The sequence below is a fragment of the Bos taurus genome, chromosome X (assembly GCF_002263795.3).
Source record: "Bos taurus isolate L1 Dominette 01449 registration number 42190680 breed Hereford chromosome X, ARS-UCD2.0, whole genome shotgun sequence".
Lineage (NCBI taxonomy): Eukaryota > Metazoa > Chordata > Mammalia > Artiodactyla > Bovidae > Bos > Bos taurus.
Window position 1 is genome coordinate 6315886 of NC_037357.1, and position 9764 is coordinate 6325649.

General features: G+C 41.4%; 1 pseudogene; it reads left to right on the top strand.

Moving 5' to 3' along the window:
* The first annotated feature begins 6251 nt into the window (after window positions 1-6251).
* On the top strand, window positions 6252-9368 carry LOC100140451 (mRNA export factor-like; annotated as a pseudogene).
* Window positions 9369-9764: the final 396 nt, after the last annotated feature.

A 9764-nucleotide genomic window follows, 5' to 3' on the forward strand; every position in this document is an offset into this window, starting at 1 on the left:
TTTTCTATATTGATGGAAATTTTATACTTCCTTACCATTGTGAAGCAAAGAAAATTATGAGTTGCTTTACCTTTTATTTGCTGGTGATGATGATAATAATAGTTAATTACTAGGTATCTGATGGAATTCCAGTTGAGCTATTTCAAATCCTGAAAGATGATGCTGTGAAACTGCTCCAATCAATATGCCAACAAATTTGGAAAACTCAGCAGTGGCCACAGGACTGGAAAAGGTCAGTTTTCACTCCAATCCCAAAGAAAGGCAATGCCAAAAATGCTCAAACTGCCGCACAATTACTCTCATCTCACACGCTAGTAAAGTAATGCTCAACATTCTCCAAGCCAGGCTTCAGCAATACGTGAACCGTGAACTTCCAGATGTTCAAGCTGGTTTTAGAAAAGGCAGAGGAACCAGAGATCAAATTGCCAACATCCGCTGGATCATCGAAAAAGCAAGAGAGTTCCAGAATAACATCTACCTCTGCTTTATTGGATATGCCAAAGCCTTTGACTGTGTGGATCACAACAAACTGTGGAAAATTCTGAAAGAGATGGGAATACCAGACCACCTGACCTGCCTCTTGAGAAATTTGTATGCAGGTCAGGAAGCAACAGTTAGAACTGGACATGGAACAACAGACTGGTTCCAAATAGGAAAAGGAGTATGTCAAGGCTGTATATTGTCACCCTGCTTATTTAACGTCTATGCAGAGTACATCATGAGAAATGGTGGTCTGGAAGAAGCACAAGCTGGAATCAAGATTGTGGGGAAAAATATCAATAACCTCAGATATGCAGATGACACCACCCTTATGGCAGAAAGTGAAGAGGAACTAAAGAGCCTTTTGATGAAAGTGAAAGAGGAGAGTAAAAAAGTTGGCTTAAAGCTCAACATTCAGAAAACTAAGTTCATGGCATCTGGTCCCATCACTTCATGGCAAATAGATGAGGAAACAGTGAGAAACTTTATTTTGGGGGGCTCCAAAATCACTGCAGATGGTGACTGCAGCCATGAAATTAAAAGACGTTTACTCCTTGGAAGGAAAGTTATGACCAACCTAGATAGCATATTAAAAAACAGAGACATTACTTTGCCAACAAAGGTCAGTCTAGTCAAGGCTATGATTTTTCCAGTGGTCATGTATGGATGTGAAAGTTGGACTGTGAAGAAAGCTGAGCGCCGAAGAATTGATGTGTTTGAACTGTGGTGTTGGAGAAGACTCTTGAGAGTCCCTTGGACTGCAGGGAGATCCAACCAGTCCATCCTGAAGGAGATCAGCCCTGGGATTTCTTTGGAAGGAATGATGCTAAAGCTGAAACTCCAATACTTTGGCTACCTCATGCGAAGAGTTGACTCATTGGAAAAGACTCTGATGCTGGGAGGGATCGGGGGCAGGAGGAGAAGGGGATGACAGAGGATGAGATGGCTGGATGGTATCACTGACTTGATGGACCTGAATTTGAGTAGACTCTGGGAGTTGGTGATGAACAGGGAGGCCTGGCGTGCTGTGATTCATGGGGTTGCAAAGAGTTGAACACGACTGAGCGACTGAATTGAACTGAACTGAGGTATCTCATGCTGTCATAAATACTTCACATTCTTTAATGCATGTATCCTCACAAGTACCCCATGAAATAGATACAATTATTACTTGTTTTACACACATGAGAAAATTATAGTAAAGACACTTATTCAAGGTCATACAGCTAAAAGGCAGAAGACTACAGATTCAAATCTAGGCCTTTTGTCTCCACCTTCCTGTGTTTAATATCCGTATTATAAAGTTCATGTGATGTTGACAGTTCTCTCACATTGTTTTCTTTAGAAACAGAAATGGAGTGTCTGGAGAATGTCTACATACACTTTCCAGTTCCTTTGGTATGGAAAGTAAATGGGTAAAACCTTACCAGAATTGACTTTTCAAGCCATGTGTGTAGAGGGGACAGTGAGGACAGTAAATGTTCAGAAGAAAGGGGACAGAAAGTGTTAAAAATTCATATTGTGTATCTGCTGTGCCTAAGAGCCTTTACTAGCACTGAGGTTACAGCATTAAACAAAAGAAATAAGATTCTCTGCCCTCATGTAGTTTGCATTCAAGTGGAGAAAGATGAATAAGAAGCAGATGATCACAGGTGTATAGAGAAATGCAGCCCAGTGAAGAGGAATAAAAAATGTCATGAAGAGAGAGGGAATGCTATTTTAAATAGGACTATTAGGACACTTTGCCGAGAGGAGAAATTTGATTTAACAAAAATAAGTGGATAATGTGTCCACATAAATTTAAAATAAATTAATTTAAAAAAATTTGTATATCAGTGTTCATAGCAATATTATTTCTAATATTCAAAAAATTGAAACAAATCAAATGCTCATCAGTGGATGTGTGGGTAAACAAAATGTTGTATATCTATAGGATGAGATATTACTGAACCATGAAATGGAATGAATTCTGATACATACTACAACATGAATGAACTTCAAAGACACTAAGCAAACACAAAAGGATACAGACTGTAAGTTGCATTTATAGGAAATGTACAGAATAGGAAAATCCTTAGAGATAGAAAGTAGATTAGTGGTTGCTAGGAGTCTGAGGAAAGGAGTAAGGAATGACTATTACTGTATATGGGGTTTATTTTTAGGGTGATGAAAATATTCTGAAGATAGATCATGGTGATAGTTGTTCAACCTTGTAAATAGACTGAAAGCTACTAAAACTGTACACTTTGAAATGGTGGACTACATGATGTGTAAATTATATTAATTTAAAAGCCTCAAGACGAAGTCATATTTGGGCAGAGTCTAAGCTAGTTTACCTTAGATTGATTGTTTAAACTCTAACCTTAACCAAACTGCCTCTGAAAGTGGATGGAAGCAGGCAGCCCAGGGTGTTTCCCAAACCAGGGCCGTCTTCTGACACATAGGCAGAGTACTATGCAGATCAGTCCCAGATGGGTGAATCCCTGAGTTAAGATGTTATAAAGACCTCTCAGAACATCCCAGCTGTCCCTGAGAACAGCACATAAGTCTAGTACAGGGTTGAATGCGTCACTGAATAGGGCCTAAGTAAGTAAGTAAGTGTTAATCGCTCAGTTGTGCCCGATTCTTTGCAACCCTGTGGACTGCAGCCCACCAGGCTCCTCTCTCCATGAGACTTTTCCAGGCAAGGATATTGGAGTGGGATGCCATTTCCTTCTCCAGGGGATCTTCCCAACTCAGGGATCGAACCCAGGCCTCCTGCACTGCATGCAGATTCTTTACCAACTGAGCTACAAGGGAAGCCCCCGAATAGGGCCTAGAACAGTTTTAAAAAAATTAAAATATAGTAGCAAAGCTTTTTCTCTGATAGTGAAATTCCTGAGGGCGATGCCTTGGTGTTCTCTTATTTGAGAATGTATCCAGGGTTATAACTTGTGTGGACTACTGCAGTTATGGACAGGAATGGACTGAAAACTCTACTGCTGTCCTAGATATCTAGCTGAACCCATGCCAAATACAAGTTGTCAGAGGTAAGACATTAATGAAAACACTGTATTCACATATTTAATAAAACAAGAACTAGAAGGGACTTTTATTTACAAAAACACTTGCTGGCAAATAATTTAAATATTATTCTTCACAACATTTTGTGCATGCCACATATAATCTCGCCATTAGCAGTTATGATTGTGGATGCACTAATGTTGACTTATAGTTTTAGTACTTAAAGGTTAATGTTCCTGTCCCATCAACAGATGAATAGACAGTCAAATTGTCATATATACATACAATGAAGTATTTTTACCCATAAAAAGAATGAAGTAGTGATACTTATGAGACCAGGGATGAACCTCAAAAACATGATGCTAAGTCAAAGAAGCCAGACACAAAATGACCACATACTATATGAATTCATTTGTACAAATGACAGGAGTAAGCAAATCCACAGAGAGGCAAGGTAATGGTTGCCTGGGACTGAAGGAACTGGAGGTATGGAGAAGTGGCTGTTTAATGAGTTCAAACTAGCCTTTTGAGGTGATGAAAAATTTCTCAAATTATAAAATGATGATGATTGTACAGCTCAGTGAATATACTAAAACCCACTGAATTTTACACTTTAACTTAGAGAATATTATGCTATGTAAATTGTGTCTCAGAATATATTTAAAAAGTTCTTTTATAAATTGGTGAAAGAAGAGGAGAGCCATGCCAATAGCTAAGGAACGAGTTCGAGACCAAAGAAATAGCTAGGTCTGAGGCTTCAAGGCCAGTTTGAAGCCTCACATGATTTAGGAACAGCAAACGGGCAGGGGGGATACAGTGAAGAGAGCAAAAGGACGAGAATAGGAAATGAGATGACAAAAATAACGGGAGGCCTTGTGGAGGCTTATCAGCCATTGTATGGACTTTAAGTTATCCTCTATTGAATTGCGAAGTCTTAAGAGGTTTGAGCTGAAGAGAAACACGATCTGATTTGGGGTTTTTAAGAAAATCTTTCTGGCTTTTGTATGGAGAAGAGAATGTAGGAGCAGAAGATGTTAAGCAGGGAGACAGGTTAGTAGGTTTTTACAGTAATCCAGGCCCCAAAGTGATGGTAGGTTTGACTAGAGTCTTAACAGTGCAGGAGATAAGAAATGTTGAGATTTGCTGACACATTTTTAAATTGGAGAAGATAGGATTCCCTATAAGCTGGGTGTGAAGTGTAAGAGAAAGAATCAGTGATGACTCCTACGTTTTTGGCCCAAGCAATAGGGTTATCTTTTATTGGTACAGGGAAGACCATGCTATGAGCAGTTTAGGGATAGAAGTTTCACACAATATACTTAAGACACCAATTCATTATTAAGTAGAAATTTTGATCAGACAGTTGCATATATAAAGCATACCTACATAGAACATAGGCTGGTGTCTTTTCTGATTTCCCAATATCCAGGAAATATCAATGTTTGAATATTTTTATTTATTTTATTTTGTAGAGTATTTTTTTATTTATTCATTTTGGCCTTCTTATACAGCATGTGAGATCTTAGTTCCCTGAACAGTGTTGAACCTGGGCCACCTCCACTGGGAGCATGGAGTCTTAACCACTGACCACCAGGGAAGTCCTGATCTTTAAATGCTTTAATCTCTCTTCTGTTTGAGTCTTGAGTTCAAGGGAAAGGCCAGACTACTAATATAATCTGGACTCCTTATTAGCACATACATGTTTTTTAAAGCCACCTGATTAGCATATATATGATTTTTAAAGCCATGGGTATAGCTTTCTCAAAACATTTCTTCTACTATGTGAGATACATAGATTGTGAGAGAGGACATATATTCTCTGAGGGAGGCCTGCTTATTAAGAAAAGACAAAGGCCTACCTAACTTTGAGCTGACTGGTATAAGGGTAGATTTTTAAAAAATGGTTTTTTCTCATTGCCAAGAGGAAAATTCCCTCTCCCTTTCTCAGTATATTTCTGTGAAAAATCTATTATTTGTGAATCCTTCTCCTTTCCCTTTAATATCTCTGTAGATCTGTTTGAAGACTAGGTAAGCCACTTGCTAGCTTTGCGACCCAGGAGTGTTTTTCTTAAGCATCTGGGAAGCATCTCTTTGAAATGTAAACATCAAGGAATATAGAGTGTGAATGTTTCCCTGTTACTGTAGGAATGCCTTTTCCTGAGCTGTAACCAAATGCTTGTACTAGTGACAGGAGTTTTGTTTTTCCTTCAGACAAAGGCAATTAGCTAACAGAAATGGCTATCTCAATACCAGATGAATTGGGGATGAACTGTGAAAGAATGCATACGAAACAGTGTTGTAGTGTCCTCTTATGGAAAGACAAATTATGGTTAATCTTGAGAACATGTATGTAATGCATTGTAACTGCTTGATGATATATAGGGCGGAATCTCTTTCTGTCTTCAGAATCTATTAGCAGGTTGCCTGTGATGTGGGTTTTAATCTGGTTCAGTGCATGTAAAGTACTAAAATGGTATACTTTCCTTTCTGCATCTTATGGAGAAGATTCTCTGCCTTGACAGGATGTTTTTAATTTGTACAACACTGGTGAATGAGGGGGCAAATGCTCGTAAAGCTTCTGTGGGTGCCTCGTAGTACTAAAGTGGAAAAAAATTCCTATAAGACATAGCTCTCTCTATAGTATATCATTTTATAGATTGAATTTCTGGACATGTTGGTAACCCAAGTTACCTGTCCACTTCCCCCAGATTCAAATGCACCCCCATTTTCAGATTGGACACGATTCTTCGAAGTAAAAAAAAAAAAAAAAAAAAACTATGGATTTAAAATAGGAGGGCTATTAGCAAAGACAGATTATGTGGAACCATTATACTAGGGATTGAGGATATAAGGATTAGCAAGATAAAATTGTTCTCATGGAATTTACAGCCCAGTGAAAAAGCTAGACAAACAAGCAATTAAAATACAGTGGGATTAAGTGGTAACAAGGAATCACAAATTATTCTGGTATGACTAGGAGCCATATTTAGCACAGTCTTTGAGAGTCAAATGAGGTTGCCTGAAGGAAGGTGTCTTAGCTGAGACCTGAATAATGAGTAAAGTGAGCTTTAGAAAAAGTGAAGGTGAAGGGGTGAAGGGTGTGCCTAGCAAAGAGACTAGCATGTGCTAAACTATGGACAGATGAGAGGAAATAAGTTTGTGTGGAGCTGTAAGCAGTTTAGTTTAATTAGAACATGGAGTATATCCACAGAGACACGGGGATGGTTAGTGAAAAAATATAAGACTTGTACCCACAAGCCTTGCTATGCCATTTGAATTTAACTTTGCAGGCAACAGGAAGCCTGAAGGCAAGGCAGTGGAGGTAATGATTATATTTGTGCTTTATTTAGAATGATTAATGATATTGTGATATGAAAAGTAGTTTGGAATTGGGAAAGACTTGGTATAGGGTGACGTGTTAGGAGAAGGTCCAGGTAAGAGATGAGGGTGTCTTCTGCTTAAGGATGTGACACATGGATGGATGGAGAGGAATGGTGATGTTCCAGTGATATTTAGGAGTTACAATTCATAAAACATTGGTGTTGATTAGACGTAGAAGATGAGGCAGAAGGAGAAGTATGCTGTTCACTGGCTGCTGCTGCTACTGCTAAGTCGCTTCAGTCGTGTCCAACTCTGTGCGACCCCACAGACGGCAGCCCACCAGGCTCCCCCATCCCTGGGATTCTCCAGGCAAGAACACTGGAGTGGGTTGCCATTTCCTTCTCCAATGCATGAAAGTGAAAAGTGAAAGTGAAGTCTCTCAGTCGTGTCCGACTCTTAGCGACCCCATGGACTGCAGCCCACCAGGCTCCTCCGTCCATGGGATTTTCCAGGCAAGAGTGCTGGAGTGGGGTGCCATTACCTTCTCCAGTTCACTGGTGTATTTGCCCCCAAATCCCATGGTTGAAAATCTTGCTTTTAGAAATTTGGAGGGCAGTTTCTTCAGCCGGCCTGCTGCCTTGCTTCCATCTCCTTTGTGCCCAAGCAGAGTCACAGGCTCCCGAGCTCCTCCTGCTCTCTATTGCTGGCTTCTCTCCGTGGCATGAGTCTGTTTGGAACAAGCTCGGGTTTTGGATCTGGCAGGACCAGCATGTTTGGCAACACAACCACAGATAAATCACAACCTTATGAAAGATATGAAGGGCTTCCCTGGTGGCTCAGTGGGTAAAGAATCTGCCTGCAATGCAGGAGACCTGGGTTTGATCCCTGGGTTGGAAAGATCCCCTGGAGAACTGAACAGTTAACCCACTCAAGTATTCTGGCCTGGAGAATTCCATGAACCGTATAGTCCATGAGGTCACAAAGGATCGGACGTGACTGAGAGACTTTCAACTTTCACTTTCACTTTATGAAGGATATTGAGGTAACATCCTCTCCTGATGATAGGATTGGTTGTCTGTCTTTTAGCCTACCAACCTTGCTGGGGAACTTTCTTCTGTAGGATCGTGGGCTAACGATGTTGATGTTTGCTGCTAGGAAGCTCAGTGGAGAAGGAAATGGCAACCCACTCCAGTACTCTTGCCTAGAGAATCCTGTGGACAGAGGAGCCTGGTGGGCTGCTGTCCATGGGGTCACACAGAGTTGGACAGGACTGAAGCAACTTAGCATGCATGCATTGGAGAAGGAAATGGCAACCCACTCCAGTGTTCTTGCCTAGAGAATCCTGTGGATAGAGGAGCCTGGTGGGCTGCTGTCCATAGGGTCACACAGAGTCAGACACGACTGAAGTGACTTAGCATGCATACATGCATTGAGAAGGAAATGGCAACCCACTCTAGTATTCTTTCCTGGAGAATCCCAGGGACAGAAGAGCCTGGTTGGCTGCCATCTTTGGGGTCGCACAGAGTCGAACACGACTGAAGTGACTTAGCAGCAGCAGCAGCAGCAGGAAGCTCAAGATAGTGGACAGACTGTTGCAAAAGCCCAGCAGATACACACCTAGCCTGTGCTAGATGTCTGCTGGAGTGATGATGGGAGCAAAGTGTTTACAGCATCATGTGATAAAACTACCAAAACATGCGACCTCAATAGCAGGCAGGCAATAGACACATTGTGCAACATGATACTCCTGTTAAAACTATACATTGGATCACCACACCAAACTACAGTTGTGTGATGACCTGGAACTAGGATAAGACTTTGAAGTTTGGGGATACACAATTATCAACCCCTATGATGATTTTACAACTTCCTGAAAGGTGTCACTCTGCTGACATGATAATCCTACGGCTGGGTGGCAGCTACAGAGAGGGAACTGATTATCTATCAGTTAGAGAATCAACCTTCTGAACTCAGGAGGATAGCGTCTCCACTGAAGCATCAGCATCAATATGTGGCTGTTTTTTAAAGACAAACAGAATAAGCTGAACAGGTTTGCCCTGGGAAGCATTGAGGGGAGAATTGCTATTCATTACATCAACCCCCCAATTCCTGCCAAAGATAACTTCACTTTTAAATATTAATCTAACAGAACCAACACTTCAGCTCCTCAAGATGTCTACGTGGTAAATGGAATTGTGTTCCATCCTGTTCAAGGCACCCTTGCAGCTATGGGATCTGATAGTAGATGCAGCTTTTGGGACAAAGATGCCAGAACAAACTAGAATTTTGGAGCAGTTAGGTCAGCCAATATTGGCTTTACAGCTTCAATCACAATAGAAATGTATTTGTGTACACTTCCAGCTTACTACTAGGGGCTTCCCTAGTTGCTCAGATGGTACAGAATCAGCCTAGAGTGAGGAGGCCCAGGTTTGATCCCTGAGTTGGGAAGATCTCGGGAGAAGGGAATGGCTACCCACTCCAGTATTCTTGCCTGGAGAGTTCCATGGACAGAGGAGCCTTGCAGGATGCAGTCCAAGGGGCCCCTAAGACTCGCACATGGATTGAGCGACTAACAATTTAACTTTCTAGCTGCTGCTGCTGCTAAGTCGCTTCAGTCATGTCCGACTTTGTGCGACCCCATAGACGGCAGCCCACCAGGCTCCCCCATCCCTGGGATTCTCCAGGCAAGAACACTGGAGTGGGTTGCCATTTCCTTCTCCAATGCATGAAAGTGAAAAGTGAAAGTGAAGTCGCTCAGTTGTGTCCGACTCCTAGCAACCCCATGGACTGCAGCCCACCAGGCTCCTCCATCCATGGGATTTTCCAGGCAAGAGTACTGGAGTGGGGTTCCATTGCCTTCTCCTAACTTTCTAGCTACTACTGGTCAAAAGTATGTGGAGTATCAGGAATCCTTCATCTTCAATGTTATCATCCCTGCATACTGTAGGTGTTCAATAGGT